At 39.8% G+C, this 16,287-nt stretch overlaps 1 long non-coding RNA gene across 3 annotated transcripts in view; it reads right to left on the bottom strand.

Annotated features, from left to right (window-relative positions):
• LOC113632352 (uncharacterized) overlaps window positions 1-16,287 on the bottom strand; it is a 309,091-nt gene that overhangs the window by 82,936 nt on the left and 209,868 nt on the right. For all 3 annotated transcript variants that reach the window (XR_003437769.1, XR_003437770.1, XR_003437771.1), the window contains one exon: window positions 5,292-5,587. This is a non-coding gene — a long non-coding RNA (uncharacterized LOC113632352). The remainder of the gene's footprint in view (window positions 1-5,291; window positions 5,588-16,287) is intronic.

The following is a 16,287-nucleotide window of genomic DNA, read 5'->3' as shown; positions in this document are numbered from 1 at the left end:
GTATTCAGAGGCATCTAGACAACTGCACATGTCAAAAGATGGTCAGCAAATGGACTCAATATGAAAAAACTGAGAGTTTTACTTCCTCCACATAGGATATTCAACATATATATTTAATATTTGTTGAATGAGTGAATTTGAGGGGAGAAGAAACAAAGATCTGACCAGCACAAAATATGTGTGGAGCTAAACGCCTTCTACTTAGTTAATGAATATTAGGATAAATGTTGTAAAAACACAGTGGTTCAGTTTCTCTTGTTTGTTTTCAGTGGTAAAGAAGTGGATGATTAAGAAAGCCTAGAACTTGTTGAAGGCTCCCAGCACGTTCATAGTTAATTTTAGAATCATACAAATGATATAATTCACAGTGTTTTTACATTCAGCAGCTATAGAAATAGGTCTGAATTCCCTGGGAACTGAGGGAAGAGTGGTTGATATGTTTAACTCAGTTTAGATTTTTTTTTTAATGATTGGCTGCATAACAGATGTCCACAGAAATGAGAACTGAACAAGGGTTGTACAAACGTCAATAATACAAAGAAAGTAAAGGGAAGAAAAAAGAGAAGCCCCAGCTTATAACACGGCCAGCCCAGATGAATCGCCTCAAAGGGACTTGCTCTAGTCAAGATATACAGATCTGCTCCTAATAGGCCCCAGGGACGTAGGGGGCAGGCCTCTGATGTATGAGCTGGTGCATCTTTATCTGCATATTAAATACATAAATAACCAGCAGTGCAGGGAAGAGATAGGGGGACAAATAGGAACATGACATTGAAAGGGTGTATTCATCTAGTTTTTTAACTAGTTGGCTCACAACCAGATTCACAGCACATACAGACAAAGCCTCATCTTTCTGTAGCAGGGCCTGAATCCAAAACAAAAGCAATACACAGTCCTCACCTGACTGATACAGTGCATGGAGCTGGAAAACAGCTTGCAGATTACTTGTGTGACTCTCTCCTTCATTCTCAGAGAAGTGAACTAAGGCAGGTCAGGCTGACTCAGGTAACATTAGGAAGCATACATTATTAACTATGTCGTGGTATGTAAAGGATGAACTAGACATGATATTGCTAAAAGACTTTACCTTTTAGAGGGGATGGGAGACAGATGAATAGTGAAATTCTACATAATGTGACAAGTGAAGAGATCCAGGTTTTGTACAGAATGCTGGGGAGCCCAGGTGGTGTGACAGAGAAGTGGGGAGAAGGTTCCTTAGGCTGCAAGTAGTAGAAATTCAATCCAAGACAGCTTAATTTTCCGTGCCCACCCCTGATGGTGGGGAAGGTGTGAGGGGATTTGGTAGTTCACTCTACTGCTTCTATGTCTGCATCTTGCTCCCTTTGGCATTAGTAACCTGGTGCCAGATTGCCTATTTTATGACTAACTCAGAAACCCCATGGAAAACCACTACTACAAATTTCTCAAGGCTCCATGCGGGATCTGCCATTGGGCTATGCAGCACTCTTCCCCCATCTGCATTTCAAGGGCATCCCTGGCTGGGCCCCTGCCTCCAATTGCTCTTGAAACAAGATATTCAGCTCTGGCATTTCTATTAGATAGGCAAGTGAGAGGTTTCCTTCTCTGTTTATAAAAATCAAACAAGGTCAAAGTTTTATGACACCATACATTCACTCAAAGTTCAACAAATATTAATTGAGCCAAGTCTTGTAGGAGCCAATGCTGTCATGGCGGGAGGCGGAGGGGTGGGAGTCGGGGAAGTTTCCCTACACTACACCAACAAGCAGTTCTCGGACACCAGCTGAGTGTCCTACAATTCAACTCAATTCTGACACTTGTCTTCCCGGAGGTAGTGTCAGATTCCACAGGTTAAGGGTTCAATCCTACAAAACTGTCACTCCCCCGAAACAGCTATAGATCAGGGGTCCCAATGACCCCTCTCCTCAAGTTCCATTAATTTGCTAGAGCGGATCACAGAACTCAGAGAAACATCTTACTTCCTAGATTACTGTTTTATTATAAAAGGCTCTAACTCTGGAACAGCCCAGATGGAAGAGATGCATAGGATAAGGTATGTGGGAAGGGGTGCAGAGCTTCCACGCCCTTCCCCCAAATCTACACATGTTCACCAACACAGAAACTCTCAGAACCCTCTCCTTTTGGGGTTCCATGGAGGCTTCATTCCGTGGTCATGATTGATTAGGTCATTGGCCATTCGTGACTGAACTCAACCACCAGCACTTCTTCCCTCCCTCAAGATCAGGGGGTGTGGGACTGAAAGTTCCAACCCTCTAATCACATGATTGGACTCTCTGGCAACCAGCCCCCATCCTTAGGTGCTTTCCAGAAGTCACTCATTACTGACAAAAGACATTTTTTATTGCTCTCAACACTTAGGAAATTCCAATGGTTTTAGGAGCCCTGTGCCAGAACCCAGACAAAGACCAAATACATGTCTCTTATTATAAATCACAAGATCACAGACGTTGATACAGTGGCACACAGGACATGGACGTTCTGTCCTCTGGGGATGACTTTGATGGGAGGCAGCCTTGCCTGGTGGTTCAGATTAGACACGGGAACCAGACGGCCTAGGCTTGAATCCTGGCTCCCTTTCTGAAACATTAGGTAAGTGACTTTATTTCTTTTCATCTCAGTTTCTTTATTAAAAATTAAAAAAATAATAAAATGGGAATGATACGGGACACTTCCCTGGTGGTCCAGTGGTTTTGACTCTGTGCTCCCAAGGCAGGGGGCCCAGGTTCAATCCCTGGTCAGGGAACTAGATCCCGCATGCCACCACGAAGATCCCGTACGTGGCAATGAAGATCTCATGTGCCACAACTAAGACCCAGAGCAGCCAAATAAATAAATAACTAAATAAAGGGAATGATAATAGCGCCTATCTCATAGGATGACTATAAAGATTTAAAAAATTAGTCCATGTAGAGTACTTAGAAGAGGGTGAGGCTCATAGTGGCATCCACAAAGCCCACTGGGGTCCCGGGGAGGGGGGAATAAGATGGAATCTAGGTGATAAGGTCTTACCTCTTCTTTTGTGCTTGCCTGTAGGGGGCCGAGTGCAGAGGTCTTACACCTAATGTGTTGGATTAGAGTTTGCAGTACGGAATTGATGTTCCTGACACCCCAACTTGGAGACACACGGAGAAGCACTGCACATGACCCCTCCGTTCAAGATGGCGGCAGCAGTCTGTGTGCAGAGACGCTGCGCCCAGCGCTTGGATCTGGGGCTCCGTGAGCAACTCGCCCGCACGGGACCCTCGAGAACTCTACCCCTCCCTCCTCAGACAAGAACCCTATAAAGCAGCCCTACGGATGGCCTTTGCGGGAGCACGTGCTCTACAGCCCGAGCCCGCACCTCTCCATTCTTTGATCAAAGAATAAAGCTTTCCTTTGCTTCTCAACTGAACTCGGTCTGGTTCTATTGGTGCAAGTGACACCAGGCAAAAGGATCCTTATTGAGGACTGACTCCAGAGGCAAGTCTAGTAACTATTATTTATTATTATTATCGAGGAGTTTGAAAGAAAGTTAGCAATTCAATCAGCAAAATAATCTTAGATAGTGATAAGTATTGTGAAGGAAATAAAACAGGACTTTGACAGAGAAAGCGATTGTGAAAGTTATGTTCGATTGGATCATCAGAGAAGTCCTCTCAAGGAGGTGACGTTTAAGCTGATTCAAGCAGATCGGGGGAACAGCACCTCAGCCAGAAGGAGCTGCATTCCAGCCAGAAGGAGCTGCAAGAGCAAAGACCATATGGCAGGATGGTGCTTGGCATAGTCTACAAAAAGAAGGCAGGCAGTGTGGCCAATCTAGAGAAAGAGTGACAGGTGCTGAAGCCAAAGAGGTAGGCAGAGGCCAGATCATAAAAGTCTGTTGAAGACTAGAAATAGTTTCTTGTTTCTCTCAGTGAACAGATCTTACACAGAACATGGCTCCACAAGGCATGAGTAGGTGCAAACAAATGTGGTTAGAGGCTCCCTTCTGTTTTCCCAAATCCCACGTGGAGAAGAAAAGGGATAATCTCCAGCCAAAAAGGGAAGTCGAAGGGTAAGGCTTCTCGCCACTCCAGGTGGGGTACAAGCAGAGAGGGAGCGAAGGGAGGCTGGTATGGTAGCTGGAGACCGGATCTTTTCTTGTCTGTAGAGGCAGGGTCCACAGTCCACCAGGGGGGTCTACGTGTAACAGCAAACGTGTGGCTTGGAGGGTAGCCTGTTGACTCAGGCTGTGCTGAAGAGATGGCCGAGTCCCTCTATAAAGAAGGCAGGGCTTGGGGCAGAGCTACCCACATACAAGGAACTCCCGGATTCTTTTAAAATTCAGCAAAAAGCTAATCAAACTAAATTCAAACTTCAGTATTATAATCAAATTTCTTCAAGCTTTGTGATTAAGGCTTATGGAGCTTAATTAATTTAGGGGGTGACCTCCTCCCCAGAAGATTTATTACCAAGTAATATCTGGGTGAAGATGCTTCAGGTGCCATAAGTAGGGTAATCATATAATTTATCATCTAAGTCAGTACATTTCTGAGAGTGAAAGGAGGCGCTATTAACAATAACCCTAGAACAACAGTATAAGCTAAGATTGTCTTGAACAAACGAGGACCTACTAAGGAATTATGTGCCCCTTTCTGAGACAGAGACCAAGGGAAAAACTTGACATTTATTTAAATGAGGTAGGAACAGCCAGCTGCAGGCAGAGCCAGGGTTGGATTTTTCTGATTTGGGAGCTCTGGTTCCAGACTCTGCCTCTTAACCCCATGGCTTTCTGCCTGTCTGCTTTACTCCATGATCCCTAATTTTAATTATTTGCCTCCTTAGTTGCATGCTGTTGGAACCAAGGGTCTCAGGTGATAAAGTGAGTTGGCTCACCTTAAAATACTCACTGAGATGGGAACACACACCCCTCTTCCCCAAAGATGCTCAGGAAAAGAGCCACTGAAATCAGAGGGTCCTGCACTCATCCTAAACGGGACTGCAATTCCATGGAATAAAGGAATATTAATCCTGTGTCTGCTGCATTCTGTCAACTAGGAGGAGGCATGTTATCTTCCTCAGCCTTGTTTTACTCATCTGAAGTAACAGGAAACACCATGCATTAATTATCTGGGAGGCAGACCTGTAGTTTAAAAGGTTTAAAAGGCTGTTCTGGGGTCAGATTCCTGGGTTCAGATTTTCTTGCTTACCACGTGTTAGGTGACTTCGGTGTATTACTTAACCCCTTTATGTTTCAGTTTACCCATCAGTAAGGCGGGGACAGTAGTAACACTACGCCAGAGACTGGCCAGTTTTTCACCAAACCCAATTACCTTGTCTTCTGGCCGCACACGTAGACTGTATTTCCCAGCCTCTCTTGCCAGTTGAGTGTGGCCAGATGTGCTGGCTGTTAGGATAAGAGCAGAAGTGACGGATGCCACCTTCAGGTCTGGCCAGTACAAATCTTCCAAGTGACACTCCACATTCTTGTTTTCTGGATCAAATCAGAGGATCTAACAGAGGACTCCAGGGCCGCAGGGGATGACAGAACCACAGACTGGAAGGTGTCTGAGTCTCTGAATGACCTTGTGGAAGTCCTACTGCCAGGTAGGACCAACCACTTTGGACTCTGTGTAAAACAGAAATAAACCAGTGTTTATTTTATTGTGTTAAACTAGTGAGAGTTGGGGTGGGGGGTGTTTATTAAAGCATCCTGAATTATCCCAACTGGTATAAACTCTGACCTCACAGGGTTACTTCAAGCACTAAAGTATCCATAAAGTATTGGTGTAAATGTGCTCTCAGAACATAGAAGGAAAAGCATCTCCATGAATCCCTTTTTCCAAATTCTTTGTTACAGCCAGAGGGTAAGGTAGACCTCATAGGAAATCATTGTTCTCCATGTAAAGCATCTCATTGTGATTGACAACACAGCCTATCGGTACCCAAAAATGGGTGAAAGCAGATTATATAAAATGAGGAGAGCAGCAGGGAGGAAACGCAAACGTGACCTGGGGTCAAAAGTCTGTGCTCCAAGGCTCCTCTCATCCTTCCCAGAGTCCCCAGGACCTTGTCTGCAGTCAAGGCTATAGGATCTCCCAGTGTGACTGCACAGCCTTGCTGAAGATTTAAACCTTTGGGATTATTACAACCCTTTGACTTTCTTTGGGGTAGGTTCAGGCTCGTTGGTGGTACCCTGTGACTCCTATAACAAGTGGGCTGAGAGAGGACTTTAAAAGTTAGGAAACTGATGATATCATATAGAATCAGAGATGTATGCTTAGGAATGGAAATTATTCTTGAGAGAGGTTTAGATTTTTCCTTTGAAAAATCTTTTATTACTGCTATAAAGTCCAAGTCCCAGAAAAACTTCAGAGATACAAGTCAGCAAGTAATCAATTAGGATTCTACCCAATAGGAAGATTTTGAACAAAAGAAAGACTAGCGACTTGATAGCTGACTTGTATATTTCATTGTTTCTACACACCCTGCCAAGTTTTCTCTAGACTAATATTGGCAAATAAATCTCTTTTATCTTGATTTTACTTTTTTTCCAGTTCACCTTCAAGCTCTTCAGATGCTGTGCTCCAACATCATCACTCACCATCTTGTATCTCTAACGATATCACAAATCTTTTTTATGATATAGCATTGTCAGCAGATATACTGCTTGAGGACACAGAGAATACTTCCTAGCCTTGTAGATAAATAAGCCTATCGGTTCACAGATATTCATACACCCACAGAAACCTCTCATCATTGGAAAATTTCCAGTGTACCAAAATGTGTCTGAAGTAGGAAACGCCCAGAGAAAAAGCCCATTATAAAGAGCTCATAACTATCCTACAGATATAATCCCAAGGAAGCCATGGTCACTTGGCTCAGTTCCAGAAGGCTGTTACATTCAAAAATATATAATTCAGATAGGACGTCCGATGTTTATGTACACATTTCAACATCTTTAAAGAGGATACAAGTACATAAACAACAAAACTCATTAAAATCCTCTCTTTCCCTATTTTATAATGCCTCAAGTCTCTGGAAACCTTCCACTTTCCTTCCTCAGAAGAACTGATTATGTTTCTACATCATTCCTTCCAAAAGTTCATCATTTCTTCCCAGAGTCCCCTACCAAAGGATATATACCTTGTCTACAGACCCCTGGACACGAGGGCTCTTCTGTGCTTTTCTTTTCTGTCAAAAACCCATCCGCTTTGCTTTTGGCCTATCTTATCTTCATTCCATCATAAAAGCCCCAAGAATTGCCTGGAATTGGTGGAGCCTTCCTTCATGTGCATGAAAGATAGGGAACTGAGCAGGCCAAGCCAGAACCTTCCTCATATGTTAATTACATTTGTCCCATCACACCTATTAAGTATAAGGCAGTCAAATGATGACCTAAATGTGTACATGTTGTACAGGCTCATTTCCAAAGAGCATTCTAATCCAAAAGCAATGCTTTGTAGAAAACGGAGACAACCATTTGCCTCTGGTAAATGATTCAAGAAAGTCTGACATGATAGCACCGTCTCTCAAAAGGCTTCACCCAGCTGAGCTTTACATGACATTAAAAGTCCCCGTCTGTCGCCTAGGAAAAGAAGAATAGCTTATTCTCCTACTGGGATTAAATTAAAAGATGCAGCCGTTCCATCATATTTAGCAGCACTGCTATATAACACACAAAAGCTTCTGCGGCACTGATTGAAAGGAGAAAATATCATCTGGCTGGTGGAAAGGATCTGTAACTAAAACAAAAGTATTCTCACCCTTGACTAAACATTTACTGTCAACAATCTGTCTTCTGTATGTGCCCGGGAAAACAACACTCCCAAACACACAAATGTTCTATTCATAATAAATCTGCTTTAAGGAATGATTACCTAGGAATATATATATATATTTTTTTACCTTTTAAGCTAAATTCTTTATAAATGAACATCGGGATAAATATACCTCCCCCAGTAGAGGAGGTCCACAGGCCACTTATGTGGCTGATTTTCAAAGGAGAAAAAAAGAAAGGAAGAGGGATGATTTTCTTAGCCCTTATCATGCTCATTATGTTGTGCACTATTTCTACAAATAGGTTTCATTGATCCAAAATTAACTGTCTAGGATTTTTACCCTAGGCTTCAACTAAATGAAGGGCATAGGCCTGATTTTCCTCGTGCATGTGTAAGAGCCTTGCTGTGGACAAGGAATCTCTTTTCAAAAATTGGATCAAGTTCATCCAATATAGCTGTTGTTTACAACAACACAGCTTCTCTTTGGATTTTAAGTCTTATTTATGTAAGATCCAAATGTTGGGTAACCTCGGATAAAACACTTGTCTTCCTTGTAACAATATAAATAAAATGTTTCTTTGAACAATAGATAAACATTTTTTTGCTTTACTTCTTAAGCTGTTAGTACCTGCAAAAAGGAGAAATTCCAATCTAAAGTACGTTATTGTTACTTACACAATGTTATATGTCAACTGTATCTCAACAAAGGTGGAAAAAAATGTTAACGTTTTTGCTATTTAGAAAATCGTGATTATAATTTATAATTATCTCAGTTTAAATCTTTCTTATACATTGTTGAAGTGTTTTCTTTGCGAAATAAATCAGGAAAGAAACAGAAAAAACTGTGAAAAACCAATTTCATGAATATTGTTCTAATTTTCTTATTTTCCAATAGCTTGAGACAGTATTCCAAATCTCATTAATTTCTCTTAATGTTAACTATTTCTATATAAAATGGGGAAGTTGTTTGTTACAGGTAAAAGAGAAAAATCTAATTATATATTGTACTTAATAACTTCTTAATTTTGAGGTTTGCTATTCTGTAACCCTATTTTTCATGTACCATTTAAAATTCCTCTGGAAGAATCAACATTGTGAAAATGACTCTACTACCCAAAGCAATCTACAGATTCAATGCAATCCCTATCAAACTACCACTGGCACTTTTCACAGAACTAGAACAAAAAATTTCACAATTTGTATGGAAACACAAAAGACCCCAAATAGCCAAAGCAATCTTGAGAAGGAAAAACGGAGATGGAGGAATCAGGCTCCCTGACTTCAAACTATATTACAAAGCTACAGTAATCAAGACAGTATGGTACTGGCACAAAAACAGAAAGATAGATCAATGGAACAGAATAGAAATCCCAGAGATAAACCCATGCACATATGGTCACCTTATCTCTCTTTTTTCTTTTTGCAGTACGCGGGTCTCTCACTGTTGTGGCCTCTCCCGTTGCAGAGCACAGGCTCCGGACGCGCAGGCTCAGCGGCCATGGCTCACGGGCCCAGCTGCTCCGCGGCATGTGGGATTTTCCCGGACTGGGGCACGAACCCGTGTCCCCTGCATCGGCAGGCGGACTCTCAACCACTGCGCCACCAGGGAAGCCCAGTGATGTTATCTTTGATAGAGGAGGCAGGAATGTACAGTGGAGAAAGGACAGCCTCTTCAGTAAGTGGTGCTGGGAAAACTGGACAGGTACATGTAAAAGTATGAGATTAGATCACTCCCTAACACCATACACAAAAATAAGCTCAAAATGGATTAAAGACCTAAATGTAAGGCCAGAAACTATCAAACTCTTAGAGGAAAACATAGGCAGAACACTCTATGACATAAATCACAGCAAGATCCTTTTTGACCCACTTCCTAGAGAAATGGAAATAAAAACAAAAATAAACAAATGGGACCTAATGAAACATCAAAGCTTTTGCACAGCAAAGGAAACCATAAACAAGACCAAAAGACAGCCCTCAGTATGGGAGAAAATATTTGCAAATCAAGCAACTGACAAAGGATTAATCTCCAAAATTTATAAGCAGCTCATGCAGCTCAATAACAAAACAACAAACAACCCAATCCAAAAATGAGCAGAAGACCTAAATAGACATTTCTCCAAAGAAGATATACAGACTGCCAACAAACACATGAAAGAATGCTCAACATCGTTAATCATTAGAGGAATGCAAATTAAAACTACAATGAGATATCATCTCACACCAGTCAGAATGGCCATCATCAAAAAATCTAGAAACAATAAATGCTGGAGACGGTGTGGAGAAAAGGGAACACTCTTGCACTGCTGGTAGGAATGTGAATTGGTACAGCCACTATGGAGAACAGTATGGAGGTTCCTTAAAAAACTACAAATAGAACTACCATATGACCCAGCAATCCCACTACTGGACATATACCCTGAGAAAACCATAATTCAAAAAGAGTCATGTACCAAAATGTTCATTGCAGCTCTATTTACAATAGCCCGGAGATGGAAACAACCTAAGCGTCCATCATCGCATGAATGGATAAAGAAGATGTGGCACATATATACAATGGAATATTACTCAGCCATAAAAAGAAACGAAATTGAGCTATTTGTAATGAGGTGGATAGACCTAGAGTCTGTCATACAGAGTGAAGTAAGTCACAAAGAGAAAGACAAATACCGTATGCTAACACATATATATGGAATTTAAGAAAAAAAAAATGTCATGAAGAACCTAGGGGTAAGACAGGAATAAAGACACAGTCCTACTGGAGAATGGACTTGAGGATATGGGGAGCGGGAAGGGTAAGCTGTGACAAAGCGAGAGAGGCATGGACATATATACACTACCAAACGTAAGGTAGATAGCTAGTGGGAAGCAGCCGCATAGCACAGGGAGATCAGCTTTGTGACCGCCTGGAGGGGTGGGATAGGGAGGGTGGGAGGGAAGGAGACGCAAGAGGGAAGAGATATGGGAACATATGTATATGTATAACTGATTCACTTTGTTATGAAGCAGAAACTAACACACCATTGTAAAGCAATTATACTCCAACGAAGATGTAAAAATAATAATAATAAAGAATTAAAATAAAATTCCTAATATTTTTTGTGAGCCTTTTAAATCACATTATCTGATTTATTTTTGCTTCTTAGAAAGGAGGGCTTTTACCCATTTACTTTGTTACTTATTGCCCCAGCATGTCAAAATCACACCCATTGATACTTAATAAAATTATCTGAAGATAAATTACAAACCATATATGCTGCTCACATTGTAATGAGATGAACAGAGGAATAAACTTGGGTTATCCCTCCAAGTCCTACATTTGGATTGTGCAAGGCTTCCATTAGAATAGTGGATACAGTCTGGAGCCTCACATGCAAAGAAGACAGAGTTCTGGAAGCAATCCTGAAGGAAAATGACAAACATGTTCAATTACTGGAAAATGGACCAGATGGGGAAAGCAACTGCTCTTGCATAGTGTAGAGAAGAGTTTGTTCACACATGGTTTCCAAGCACATGAAGGGTAGTTATCAAGAGGAAGATAGTTATTCATCCTCCTCTCCTCTCCTCTCCTCTCTTTCTCGAAAAGACTCAAGAAAATATTTACTGAAAATAATTGTATATAAATTTTTTAAAAAATGTTTTGACCAGAGGCTGAGTCAGGTCAAATTTATCACTGGCATTTTTTTAATAAATTAAAAAAATTTTTTTCACTCTTCTCAAAAATTTTTTATTTTATATTGCAGCATAGTTGATTGCAGAATAGTTGATTAATGTTGTGTTAAGTTTCAGGTGTACAGCAAAGGAATTCAGTTATCCATATACAACTATCTATTCTTTTTCAAATTCTTTTCCCATTTAGGTTATTAGAGAATATTGAGGACAGTTCCCTGTGCTATACAATAGGTCCTTGTGGGTTATCTATTTAAATATAGCAGTGTGTACATGTCAATCCCAAACTCCCAATCTATCCCTCCCCCCTCTTCACCCTGGTAACCACAAATTCCTTCTCTAAGTCTGGGTTTCTGTTTTGTAAATAAGTTCATTTGTATCATTTTTTTTTTAGATTCTGCATATGAGCAATATCATATGATATGTGTCTTTCTCTGACTTACTTCACTTAGTATGATAATCTCCAGGTCCATCCACGTTGCTGCAAATGGCATTATTTCATGTTTTTAATGGCTTAAAATTCCATTGTGTACATGTACCACATCTTCTTTATCCATTCATCTGTCGATGGACATTTATTTAGGTTGCTTCCATATCTTGGCTATTGTAAACAGTGCTGCAATGAATATCGGGGTGCATGTATCCATTCGAACCATGGTTTTCTCTGGATAAATGCCCAGGAGTGGGACTGCTGGATCATATGGTAGCTCTGTTTTTAGTTTTTTAAGGAACCTCCATACTGTTCTCCATAGTGGCTGTACCAATTTACCTTCCTACCAACAGTGTAGGAGGGTTCCCTTTTCTCCACACCCTCTCCAGCATTTGTTGTTTGTAGACTTTTTGATCATGGCCATTCTGACTGTTGTGAGGTAGTGCCTCATTGTAGTTTAGACTTAGTTACAGGATACAAAATTAATACACAGAAATCTGTTGCATTTCTATACAGTAACAATAAAAGATCCGAAAGAGAAATTAAGAAACAATCCCATTTACCATCATATAAAAAAGAATAAAATACCTAAGCATAAACTTACCTGAGGAGGCAAAAGACCTGTACACCAAAAACTATAAGATGCTGATGAAAGAAAGTGAAGATGACACAAACAGATGGAAAGATATACCATGTTCTTAGACTGGAAGAATCAATATGTCAAAATGACTATACTATGCAAGGCAATTTACAGATTCAATGCAATCCCTATCAAATTACCAATGGCATTTTTTACAGAACTAGAACAAAAAAATCCTTAAAATTTGTATGGAGATGCAAAAGACCCCGAATAGCCAAAGCAATCTTGAGAAAGATAAAAGGAGCTGGAGCAATCAGGATCCTTGACTTCAGGCTATACTACAAAACTACAGTCATCCGCAAGAGGGAAGAAATATGGGAACATATGTATATGTATAACTGATTCACTTTGTCATAAAGCAGAAACGAACACACCATTGTAAAGCAATTATACTCCAATAAAGATGTAAAAAAAAAAACTATAGTCATCAAAACATTATGGTACTGGCATAAAAACAGAAATATAGATCAATGGAACAAGATAGAAAGCCCAGAAATAAACCTACGCACTTATGATCAATTAATCTACGACAAAGGAGGCAAGACTATATAATGGAGAAAAGACAGTCTCTTCTATAAATGGTGCTGGGAAAACTGGACAGCTACATGTAAAAAAATGAAATTAGAACATTCTTTAACACCATACACAAAAAAAACTAAAAATGGATTAAAGACCTAAATGTAAGACTGGATACTATAAAATCCTTAGAAGAAAACCTAGACAGAACACCCTTTGACATAAATCGCACCAAAATCTTTTTCGATCCGTCTCCTAGAGTAATGGAAATAAAAAGAAAAATAAACAAATGGGACCTAATTTGTTTGCTTTTGCACAGCAAAGGAAACCATAAACAAAACAAAAAGACAACCCACAGAATGGGAAAAAATATTTGTAAATGATGCAACCGACAAGAGATTAATCTCCAAAATATACAGAGAGCTCATGCAGCTCAATATCAAAAAAAACAAAAAACCCAGTCAAAAAATGGGCAGAAGACCTAAATAGACATTTCTCCAAAGAAGTCATACAGATGGCCAAGAGGCACATGAAAAGATGCTCGACACCACTAATTATTAGAGAAATGTATGTCATTGGCTTTTTGTACTTCTTTACCAATTCAGCAACCCCAATCTTCTCATTCTGTAAGGCGCCAAAGACTCTTGCTATTTTTTTTTTGCCTTCCCTATCAAATCTATCTCAATAAAAGATCTGATAAAGTAATTCGTATTATGGTAAGTAACTTAGATTAGTAACACTTAAACATATTACTCTTCAATTCAAGGCAAGGAACATTTTTAGAGCTCTCACTGAGAATCAGGCTTTGTTTTGTACATACTATCCAAAAGCTTCCAGAGCTTGTTTTTTTTTAGCCATTTTTAAAATTGAAATATAGCTAACGTACAATGTTGTGTTAGTTTCAGGTATACAGCAAAGTGATTCATATATCTGCTTTTTCATATTATTTTTCCATTATAGGTTATTACAAGATATTGAATATAGTTCCCTGTGCTATACAGTAGGTCCTTGTTATTTACCTGTTTTCTATATAGTAGTGTGTATAAGTTAAGTTCATATGTATATGAACTTCCTGTTGCCTGAGGAGCTCTGAGCCCAGGGCCCAGCATCGTGAAGTTCTCTGTGGAGTTAGGAGGACCACTGCTTCTACTTGTTTCCTTGATTTGGGTGTGTTCTGGGCAAGAGCCAGTGTTGGTGGAATGTAGCTGTTTTAATTTTGGGGCTATGGCTAAAAGAACACTATTTTATAAAGATGAATTGGTAGGTCCTGTGAATAATTTCTGGGACCTGGATGTCTGGCAATTCAAGTGCAACCAGATGAACTTGAATTTGATTATCCTGTCAGTTTGGAATTGAAATACAGGTTTTCTATGATGGAGCTGTCATTCATTCCTGGCTTACCTATAAACCAAATAATTTCTGCTGAACTCCATTTGGAGTGTACAGTTTCCAGCTCCTGTGTCTCATCTGATGGATCCTCTAATAACACTGAAAGGATTCATAGCTTAATCAAATCCCCACCTGCTCAACACTGGTTCTTGATACAATACAGATACCGGGCTATGCCCACTTCAGAGAACTCTGGTCAATGTCTTTCTATGGACCACACAATTACTCCCTTCCAAGGAATTTGACTCTTCCTTTCCTCTATGAACTTTAGAAGCTTGTGCTCTTGGACATCCAGCAGCAACACAGAAGTAACCCAATTTAATGATGTCATGTGGCATTTCATTTTTATATATTTACATATATTTCATTCATTTTAATCTATTGTCATCCCCTTAAGAAGAGGCCATTTGTGTTTTTAACTTTCAACATGGCCAAAAACCATTAAATAAAACTTGACATATATTATTGTTTAAAAAAAATGAGCTTGGTTTTTAGAGGCAAACTTGCCTACATTTGAAAAAGAGAGAGAAAGCCTTGAGCCAAAGGAGCATAACCTTTGTTGCTATGTAGCATATATATAGTGGTCATGAAACTACTGAATGCTATGCATGTGTCCCCATCTATAAAAGCAGTATTCTTAACCTCACAGATTAAATGGTTAAATGAAATGATGTATGTAAAATGTTGATTTTGTTGCTATTGTTTTTATCTTTACACCACCTTCTAGGTTCAGAAACACTTAGAAGAATATACGTGACCTTTCTGTCCAAAAAGTCAACATGGGAAAAGGAAAAGAGAATGATGCAAGCATAGGTAAGTTTTCCTAACAGGCAAAGTAGGGTTATAAAAGTACATATAACAGTAACATTAATAGTAAATACCATTTTAAGCACTTGCTAGGCACCAAGCACTATGCTAACTGCTTAAGATTATTTTCTTGAATCCGCACAAATCCTAGGAAATAAACATTATTACCATTCCCTTTTTATAAGTCAGAGTGACTGAGGCTCAGTCCCCAAGGTGACACAGCTAGTAACTGATGGGGCTGGGATTAAACTCAAACTATCTGGCTGCTTAGTCTATACTTAAGTGTATAGTTTCCTTTCCCTGGATCTAATGCTCAGTAAACATAGATCACCCTCTGTTGCTACTCATCTCTGATGTGATTTAATTAATTGGATTAGGATATATGTATTTTCTGAGCACTGGACTTTGAATACTATGTACAAGTTTAGTTAAAATAAGTTGTCTTGATTTTATTTATGTTGTCTCTTTGAGTGTATACCTACTTTATTATTTTTTAAACAAATTGAAACTTACACAAAAATTTCAAAAGCTGTATAAAAACTTTTAATTTCCTGAACTAATTTAACAGTTTGCTGCTGATATGATATGATAATCCCCAAATACTTTATTGGGAATTTCCTCAGGTAAGGTTATTCTCCCATACATAATCACAATAAACCATCAAACTAAGGAAATTACATTGATGCACTACAAAAAACAAATCTCCAGACACCATTGGAGTTTTGCAAATTGTCCCAATAATTTTTTTTTTGCGGTAGGCGGGCCTCTCACTATTGTGGCCTCTCCCATTGCGGAGCACAGGCTCCAGACGCGCAGGCTCAGTGGCCATGGCTCATGGGCCCAGCCGCTCCGCGGCACGTGGGATCCTCCCGGACTGGGCACGAATCCGTGTCCCCTGCATCAGCAGGCGGACTCTCAACCACTGCGCCACCAGGGAAGCCCCACCAATAATTTTTTTTAAAGAAGAAGGATCCAGTCCAGAATCACATGCTGCATTTAGTTGCCATGTCATCTAGAGAGTTCCTCAGTCTTTCCTGGATTTTCATATTCTTGACACTTTTGAAGATTCTAGGTGGTCCATTGTTTTGTAGAATACT

Source organism: Aethalodelphis obliquidens, unplaced genomic scaffold (assembly GCF_003676395.1).
Source record: "Aethalodelphis obliquidens isolate GAN/ISIS:26980383/991018 unplaced genomic scaffold, ASM367639v1 scaffold36, whole genome shotgun sequence".
In the NCBI taxonomy this organism is placed as follows: domain Eukaryota; kingdom Metazoa; phylum Chordata; class Mammalia; order Artiodactyla; family Delphinidae; genus Aethalodelphis; species Aethalodelphis obliquidens.
Note: the sequence above shows the minus strand (reverse complement) of the source record. Positions and strands in the feature narration are given on the sequence as shown.